The 9,943-nt window shown below is 37.1% G+C and overlaps 2 pseudogenes across 1 annotated transcript; both read left to right on the top strand.

Annotated features, from left to right (window-relative positions):
- Nucleotides 1-3,283: 3,283 nt before the first annotated feature.
- LOC149227518 (protein EXORDIUM-like 2 pseudogene) lies at nt 3,284-4,652 on the top strand (annotated as a pseudogene).
- Nucleotides 4,653-5,457: 805 nt separating this feature from the next.
- Nucleotides 5,458-8,926, top strand: LOC149227517 (pentatricopeptide repeat-containing protein At2g03880, mitochondrial pseudogene; annotated as a pseudogene). The gene is made up of 2 exons (XR_016247145.1): nt 5,458-8,384; nt 8,484-8,926. The product of XR_016247145.1 is annotated as a pentatricopeptide repeat-containing protein At2g03880, mitochondrial pseudogene (transcript).
- The last annotated feature ends 1,017 nt before the right edge of the window (nt 8,927-9,943 follow it).

Below are 9,943 nucleotides of genomic sequence, written 5' to 3'. Positions count from 1 at the left end.
TGTAGCATTTGAGAAAGGAAAGACAAATATCATTGAAGGTAATGGCAATAAAGAAATTCCAAAGGACTTGGGTAAGAGTTCATGAGTTATGGTTCTATTTCATGTAATTAGAGACATGTTTTAGAAAGGGTTTCAGGATATTTTGCAAAGTGTTTGTCAAAATCCGTGAATGAGAAATGCTATTGTTATTTTTATCATTATGCATGAATAAGTGTTAACTTGCAGCCTACCAGAGCAGGAAATGGATGCATATCTAAAATATACTAGGAGGATTCACTAGATTAGTCATTGAAATAAAAATGTTAAAAAAAAACAAGATGGAAGACAAGAGTTTTAAAGAGAATCATTGAGGTAAGTTTCAATCATTATGTATTGCAATAGTTCAAGATGCTTTCCATGGGTTTGTAGGAATGATTGAATGAAAATAATGTTTGATGAATATCAAAACCCTTCAATTCACTTACAATGGATGAAATGATTTTGAAAGGCATTTAGACAATACATAAGTAATTATAATTTAATTATAGGTTGTTATTTGTTTTGCATAGTTGTAGATTCAATCTTGCATGCCATCTGTTTGACAAAAATTGTAAATGAAATTTCAGAGTCAACATATTTGCTAGTTTTTAAAAATGAATCTATGCATGGTTTCGTATCGATTCAGGACAACATCAGGGGGTATCCGTGCCTTATGGCCCTGTAACCCCCAATTTGATTCCAAAAAAAAACTTTTCAAAACCCAGATCATAAATATGGGCAATTTTGCAGATTGCTGCTGCCAACTGTGTGCGTCTGTTGTCAAGTTTTGGGTGAAAGAATAAGATGATTTAGTCATTGTTTTAATATTTTTTCATTTGAAGAATTAATATATAAATTTTATGATCTAAATAGGTTGAGTGAGAATCTTATATTTATGTCAAATTTCCTTAAGAGATTGTGGCTTCCAAGTGTTTGACAAAATGGCTTAATGGCTATAGATTGCATGTTTGCAAAGTGTTTGTTAAAGGGCTTCAATGGTTGTAGATTGCATGCTTGCAAAGTGTTTGTCAAAAGTCTTCAATGCTTGCATGTAGCTTCCTATGTCTGCAAGTTTTTGTATGAATGTGAAAATGAATTTAATAACTTGTTGAATTGTGAATAGAGAATAAGACAATTGTTACTTTTATTATCTAAAGCTTTGATTTAAAAAAATGGTTGTTGTTGGAAACAATTTTATTGTGACTAATTCTGTAGGAATTTGTGCAAATGAGCATAATAAATTTCATATGAGCTGCATGTATTCATGGGTGCATTCTTGTGCTTCAATGATTGTAGAAAACAACTACTTGTTGCCCAATTTATGCAGGTCCATTGTTTTACTTGACACATTTTGAAGAATAATATGCTTTTGAATTGGTAACATTAGTTTCTCTTGCTGCAACATTCATTATACAATTCACATGATTGAAGCATTAGCTTAATAATTGGGAATGAGAATTTTAATTGATAAATTTGGAAATTTTGTTGGGTCAATATATGTTTTGATATTAAGAGAAAGTTATCCCCTAATTGTTATGTTATATTCTTACATTGAAATAGCTGAAGGAACATGATTACATGATAGCTAAGTTAGTCATATTATGAGTAGAACAAAAATAAAAATTGAGTAATAGTATTCAATGTGACCTTTACTTCTCCACACTATTTATGGTTGGTAAGTTGGGATCATGTTTTTTCAACTCAATATAAGACACCTTATTGTTTTGTAAAGCTTTAGTGTTTAACCTAACTTGAGGTATATTGACTAATCCATAGAAATCGACTTGCATAGTTAAAGAATGCAAAATATATTTGGAAGCAAGGTGTAGGTCTCCTGCTACACTTATGGAAATGGTTTTGTATGCAATTTCCCTACATATAAGTCTATTAGGAATAGTTATGGGTAAAGCATGAGGAGGAAACATAAAACCATAGATTCAAACATAAGAGAATGATTCCTCTATGTACTAATCCCCAATCCCATTGAAACCTTACATAGCTTCATAAATTATTTTAGGAGGTGGAGGACCAAAGAATCTCATCTCATGAAGAGGAATCATCACATAGTGATAAATTTCATAAAAATAGTCATTAAAATTATATTGAATTTTAAAAATTTGGGAAAAATTTAAACTGAAAATGAAAATAGAAAACAAAAAATTACAATATTACTTAATATTTAAATAATTTCTATATTTGAATTTAAAAATTTGGGAAAATTATAAAATTAAAATTAAAAGGATTAAAATCAAACAAAATAAAATATTACTTAATCTTTAAATCAAATTAAGAAACTAAACATGTACATATTATTTGGTAGCAATTAATGTGAATAAAATCGAAGCCTAAAAATATGCACATGGATAATACATTTCAAACACCATTATGTTTAATATATTTATGTTTTGAGTAATAAGATACTATGTTCTTTTCTTTAGTGGCAGTTATGGTATATTATGATGACAAGTTAGGCCAGCGCCTCCAGCTGTAGGGAACCCATGACCACTGAAGAAAATGCGTCCCTTACACTCAATCTCACCACAAGAGCCACTCTTCCATTAAAGGCTAGTCAACACGCATGCGCGTCCATAAAATTATAAAAAAATTATATCAACATTACATAAAATTATAAATTATAAATCGAGGAGACATCAACGTTACATAAAATTATAAATTATAAAAAATTTACAAAAGTATACCATTATTGTGACAATATTTTTTTAGTTTTATTGGATCTTAAATGGATAAACAAAATCAATTTACATTCATTCATTTAAATAGAAGATTTGGAAGCCATCGGTATAAATACACATTAATTTAATACAAGATAATGACATGGATAATATACCTATGTTCTTTTCTACAGTGACCGTTATTTTACATTATGATGAGAAGATGCGTTCATTATAATTAATAATAGTCGTCTCCACAAGAGACACTCCTCATCGTTAGCGGCGGGATAGTTGTCTCCACTGAAGGATAGTGGAGACGCACGCGCATCCATGAGGAAGAGGAAATTGGGAAGAGGAAGAGGAAATTAAGAATATCTCCATCCTCTCCCCTCACCTGCACGCACCACATCACTTTTTCTAAGTGAGGATTTGGCATTTGGAACTACTTTACCTACGCGGTGAATATTAATTATTTCTGTAATGCCGGCCAGCATGGCACCCCTCTGTCCATTGCTGTCCCCACCTCCTTCTGCGTAACCGCGTCCTCCACAACGCCCCCTACTTAAGCCTCATCCCTCTACTCTGCTCTTCAATCTCACAACCATCTTTTCTTCCCTGCTCTATCCCACTACCAGTTTTTGTAGCTTCATTCTTTCTTGATTGTTTTTATAAGCGAGTTCCATTCCTTTGCATCTCTTCTGATCGATCCATAGTGATAGTGAAGGTTGCAGGGTATTTTATCAGCTTGCCTTCAAATGGCTGCTTGTGGTTCGCGGCTTCGACTGACTGTGATCCTGCAAATGGGTGTGTTTTGTATGGCGGTATTGTGGGCATCCGCCGCTGCTGCTGGACAGTCTAGGAAACTTGCTGCTTTGGTGGAAGAGCCATCTGTTGTTTTGACTTACCATGATGGTCCTCTGCTCTCTGCCAGTGGGGTGATCCCTCTCCATCTGATTTGGTATGGGCAGTTCACCCCTGTTCAACGCTCCATTATGGGGGATTTTGTACAATCTCTTGGGGCAAAGACGTCAGAGGGAAAAGAAAATCAGCCCTCAGCCTCCACTTGGTGGAAGACCACGCACAAGTATGAAGGCACCCACTCTAACAAGGCCGCCACATCCACATCCACATCCAGTGTTGTGATGCTTGGAAAGCAGAAGGTGGACCAACAGTACTCCCTCGGCAAGTCACTCAAGAGGACTGACATTGCTGCTCTGGTTGAAGCTGCCCTCAAGTCGGGGGCTCTGCCTCCTCGGAAATCACCGGGAAATGCCAATGCTGTGTACTTGGTGCTCACCTCCGAGGATGTCACTGTGGAGGGTTTCTGCTTGAGCTCCTGCGGATTCCATGCCAGTCTCAATCTCAATGTAGTATCAAGTACAGGAAGCCCAATGATGCAGGGGAAGGAGGCCGAGAAGCTTCCAATTCCATACGCGTGGGTTGGGAATTCTGCGACTCAGTGCCCTGGACAGTGTGCGTGGCCATTTCATCAGCCCATGTACGGACCCCAGACTCCTCCCCTGGTGGCACCAAACGGAGACGTGGGCATTGATGGCATGATCATCAACATGGCCACCGTTCTGGCAGGAACAACCACCAATCCATTCGACACCGGCTACTTCCAAGGGGATGCCGCTGCACCTTTAGAGGCCGTCTCCGCCTGCTCCGGAATATATGGAAAGGGGGCTTACCCGGGCTTCCCTGGGGAGCTTCTGATGGATAAAATAAGTGGGGCGAGCTACAATGCCCGCGGAGTTAATGGACGGGCATTTCTGCTGCCGGCTATGTGGGATCCCACTACCAAATCTTGCCAGCCTTTGGTATAATCTTTTTTGTAATTATAATTGCACGCCTACATTTAGGCGTAGGAAGAAGGGGCATCCACCATGCCTGTAGATGCGTCCCGTCCTGTATATGCATTCTTTTATTCTTTTGAAAATATATTATAACACATTCTTTCAATCTGTTTCACTTAAAATTTTCCCACTACCTATTTTGTCAATTTGTTTGTTTCAGAGAAAAAATGGGAGTTGTCTACCAAAATTTCAATCTGTTTCACATAAAATTTTCCCGGTACCTACTGTTTCATTTTCCCCATACTTTTTTTCAACAACGCAAAAACACAGCTACCTTTTTTACGGGAAGAAAAGAACACAGCTATCTTTTAGGAATCGGAGAAGGGGCATCGACGATGCCTGTAGATGCGTCCCGCCCTGTATATGCAGTCTTTTTTCTTTTGAAAAACAGTATAGCACATCCATTCAATCATTTTTTTTCCCATAATTTTATTTTCAATATGTTTCAGAGCTCCGTCAACATCTCGAATCCCTTGTAAATTTGCAATTCCCAATTTTTATATCATCTAACATTAATGCCCAATATTAGATTATTTTTAATAGGTTTAGCTGAAAATAAGAGCTATTAACAAAATCCCTTTCCTATAAATTTTATATCATTTTATATAAATATTCGACATAAAATATACTAATGTAATTATATAATCAAATGAATATTAATAAGTATGAAAATACTTATTCTATAATATATTTCACAATACAAAAAATATAAAAAATATCTTTATATTTTAATTTTTTATTATTAAAAATTTATTTATATTTTAATTTCTTATGAATTAATTAATTATTTATATAAATATGTAACATTATTCTTAACCAGAATAATTACGCGGTAAGGCGCTCTCCTGTGAAATCAACCCCATCGCCACTGTGTAATTGTCTGAACCATTCTATCAGATGTTAGATGATTGAAAATTTCTAGAGCGTTGGAAGAGTGAGTAATTGTCTGAACCATTCGATCAGATGTTAGATGATTGAAAATTTCTAGACCGTTGGATGAGTAATTAGTTTAGGGTAGTTTCGTATGTTCTTTCTACACCGTTTTTCCTGCTGCTTCAAATCTTCTTGTTAAATCTTGCTGAGCAGGCCAGGGCTCTGGGCATCCCACTCTAGGAATCTTGATGATCACCCCAACATTGATCTCGCCATCAGTGGCGCTGATGAAGTCGACACAGAGCTCAATCTCGCCTAGGGCCATGGTGGTGCGTTGCTTCGAGAGAAGATGGTGGAGGCTGCCTCTGCCAAGGTCGTGGTCAGAGTCTTGCTGTTAAATCTTGCTGGGAAGGCCAGGTTTCTGTGCATCCCACTCTAGGAACTTGATGATCACCCCAACATTGATCTCGCCATCGATGGCGCTGACAAAGTCGACCCAGAGCTCAATCTTGCCCAGGGCCGCGGTGGCGTGTTTCTTCGAGAGAACTCTGTATTATATACATCGATGGTTTCAAGTTATGAGCAGAATGGACAACCCAACGAGGCCTTGGAGTTGTTCCGATAATCGCAACAACGAGGTTTGAAACCTGTCATATACATGGTGGTAACCATTCTTCTCGTATGCCCCCACTTAGCAGCTCTGCAAATCGGTAAGGAAGCCCATGGTTACTTAATAAGGCACGCCTTCCAGTAGGATGTTTATGCAGGGAGTGATCTAGTAAATCTGTATTCCAACTGTGGAAAAAATGGAGATTGCATATCGGGTATTTGGGCAAATGCCTGAGAGAAAAACATTTATTTTTGTGCCAGAGATATTAAAAAAATGAATTTCGAATCTTTAATAGAATTCCTTGGGAATAAAAGCTAGAGAAATCCAATAGATAGGTATTACATCTAATTTTTTTTATCAGAACGAGGAAACCATATTTTGAAAATTGAAATTTATTGATGGCACCACCAAGGAGATCCATAATTACATTATTAGAAAGGGTTATGAGGTGGATGTTTTTTGGGTAGTTCTCTGATGGACATGTATTCAAAATGCGGGAACATAGAGTATGCCCGAAATGTGTTTGACAGAATGTCTGAATGAAACTCTGTATTATATACATCCATGGTTTCAGGTTATGAGCAGAATGGACAACCCAATGAGGTCTTGGAGCTATTTCGGCAATCGCAACAACGAGGTTTGATACTTGTATTATACATGGTGGTAACCATTCTTGCCCATGGTTATTTAATAAGGCACGCCTTCCATTGAGATACCGGGTATTTGGGCAAATGCCCGAGAGAAATGTGGCTTTGTGGAATGCAATGATCAAAGCATGTTTTGAGAATGGGTACACTAATGATGCCCTGAAAAATTTCCATAAGATGCATTTTTCAGGTGTAAAACCCAACTCAACTACCATCTTGAGTGTCCTCCCCACATTTTCCTACTTGGCAGCTCTACAAAAGGGTAAAGAGATCCACAATTACATACTTAGAATGGATTTGATTCTGACATTTCTGTTGAGACTGTTTTCATAGACATGTATGCAAAGTGTGGAAGTATGGAGTTAGCATGCCAAATATTTGATAAGATGTCTCAAGCTAATGTGGTCTCATGGACTACAATGATTACAGGCTATGGTATGCATGGGTATGGTGAGGATGCTCTCCAACTTTTTAACCGAATGAAAGAGGAAGGCATGAAGCTAGACCATGTCACTTTTGTTGCAGTACTATTTGCTTGCAGCCATGCAGGCTTAGTGGATGAAGGCTTGCAATACTTTGAATACATGAAACAAGTTTACCATATCACACCTCAGATGGAACACTACGAATGCATGGTTGACCTTCTTTTCCACACCGGGAAACTATATGAAGCGCAAAATTTGAATAAAAAAATGCATTTAAAAGCTGATGCTGGTATATGGGCAACCTTGCTTAACGCATGTTTAATCCATGACAACTTGGAGCTAGGAGAGTATGTGGCAGTGCAACTCCTTGAAGTAGAACCCAGAGATGCTGGAAATTATGTTCTATTGTCAAATGTCTATGCTACAGCTGGCAGGTGGATGATGCAGTAAAGATGAGAATGATGATGAAAGACATTGGCTTGAAAATGATGCCATGATGCAGTTGGATCGAACTCAACAACAAGGTTCATGCATTTCTTGCTGGAGACAGATCAGATACACAATCTCAAAAAATTTATGCCACATTGATGAGTTTGTGTCTACATATGGAAGAGGCAGGGTATATACCAGGCACAAGATTTATAATGCATGATGTAGAGGAGGAGGAAAGGGAATACATCCTATGTGGCCACAGCCAAAAGTTGGCAGTTGCTTTTGGAATTATTAGTACCTTCCCTGGGACACCTGTTCGGATCACCAAAAACCTTCGTGTTTGTGGTGACTTCCATAATGCCACAAAGTTTATCTCCAAGATTGTTGGGTGAAAAATAATTGTCAGGGATGCAAACCGTTTCCACCATTTTAATGTTGGGATCGGTTCTTGTGGGGATTATTGGTAATCGGATTGAAATGATCTTAACACACTAGTTTGGAAAAACTCCTTTCACATTCTAGAGCTTTGTCTTAGTAGCACATGACTCGGTGTCACATTTCATTATGGGATAGTGTTCACTTCGAGTTTCTGAAGTTTGGGAATTTGTAATGAGACAGTTTAAGAGATGTTGAGTAGTATTTGCTAAAGGATGTGCAAAGCATTGCAGTGGATGTTATCATTATATCTAGTCAAGAATCATAAATGCTTTGGTTGTTCATATGTGGGGTTCTCTTGACAAAGTCTTCAATATAAAACAAGGATAGATTCTCATTCTCTCTTGAACCTCAGTTGCAATAGTTCTTTTGCTCAGAAAAGTCTGTGAAGAAAGCAAGTGGGTAAATGCGCAGAAGTAATACTTCCAAAACCTATTGATCTGTTTGTCTTTTTACAATATGCTTCACATATCATGTCTGATAAGAAGCTTACTTTTGATTGGTTTTTGATGCAGCACAATTTTTTTCACTGATCGCTGCAACCTTAATTTCACTTGCTGAACGCATTGGTGCATTTTATGCTCTCTCAAGGTCTGTAGGTGCCTCACCTCCCATTCATTTGGATTTGAAACTTCATTGGATGGGATGTTTGTAACTGTATATGAGTCCACATTACCAGTTGGGAATGTTAAACTTGTGGGAGTGACATGAGTTGGGTGCTCATGTAAATAATGTCAACTCAGGTTGGAGAATCATGTTAATGGAGTTCAGGACAAAAATATTTCATGATCACAAGAATACTATGAACTTTTATCATTTAAAATCATTAAAAAAGGTGTGGGATTATTTTTCTGAAATAACTGACAAAAGCAAACGACATTTACATATTGTGCTCATTGTTTGATGACATGGGATGATCTATTTACTTATGCAATTCTCTTCCACTTGTACGTTTGTCCACATCTAGAAACTGGTTATTTTATTTCTGATCTTTTAACAAGTTTTCCATTACAGGTATAGAATTGTCTTCTTCTCAATTATGCGAACTAGATTTTGTTGCGATTATGGATTTATCATTTTTGCAAAAAGAAGAGCTCTGTGCTGAGTGCAATATTTTTTTAAGCTCAAACATTTATTGTTGTGCTAGAGAAATTAAAAAAATGATTTTGAATCTTTAATAGAATTTCTTGGGAATAAAAGCTAGAGAAATCCAACAGACAGGTATTACATTTAAGACATTTTTTTTATCACAACAAGGAAACACTATTTTGAAAATTGAAAAAAATGATTTTGAATCTTTAATAGAATTTCTTGGGAATAAAAGCTAAAAAAATCCAACAGACAGGTATTACATCTAAGACATTTTTTTATCACAACAAGGAAACACTATTTTGAAAATTGAAATTTTTTGATGGCACTACCAAGGAGATCCATAATTACATTATTAGAAAGGGTTGTGAGGTGGATGTTTTTTTTGGGTAGTGCTCTGATGGACATGTATTCAGAATGTGGGAACATAGAGTATGCCCGCCATGTGTTTGACAAAATTTTTGAATGAAACTCTGTATTATATACATCGATGGTTTCAGGTTATGAGCAGAATGGACAACCCAACAAGGTCTTGGAGTTGTTTCGATAATCGCAACAACGAGGTTTGAAACCTGTCATATACATGGTGGTAACCATTCTTCTCGTATGCCCCCACTTAGCAGCTCTGCAAATGGGTAAGGAAGCCCATGGTTATTTAATAAGGCACGCCTTCCAGTAGGATGTTTATGCAGGGAGTGATCTAGTAAATCTGTATTCCAACTGTGGAAAAAATGGAGATTGCATATCGGGTATTTGGGCAAATGCCTGAGAGAAATGTGGCTTTCTGGAATGCAATGATTAAGGCATGTTTTCAGAATGGGTACACTAATGATGCCCTGAAACATTTCCATAAGATGCAATTGGTAGGTGTAAAACCCAACTCAAC

Source organism: Pinus tabuliformis, chromosome J (genome assembly GCF_031772625.1).
Source record: "Pinus tabuliformis cultivar Carrire ecotype Pingquan chromosome J, CPIR1, whole genome shotgun sequence".
Lineage (NCBI taxonomy): Eukaryota > Viridiplantae > Streptophyta > Pinopsida > Pinales > Pinaceae > Pinus > Pinus tabuliformis.
Note: the sequence above shows the minus strand (reverse complement) of the source record. Positions and strands in the feature narration are given on the sequence as shown.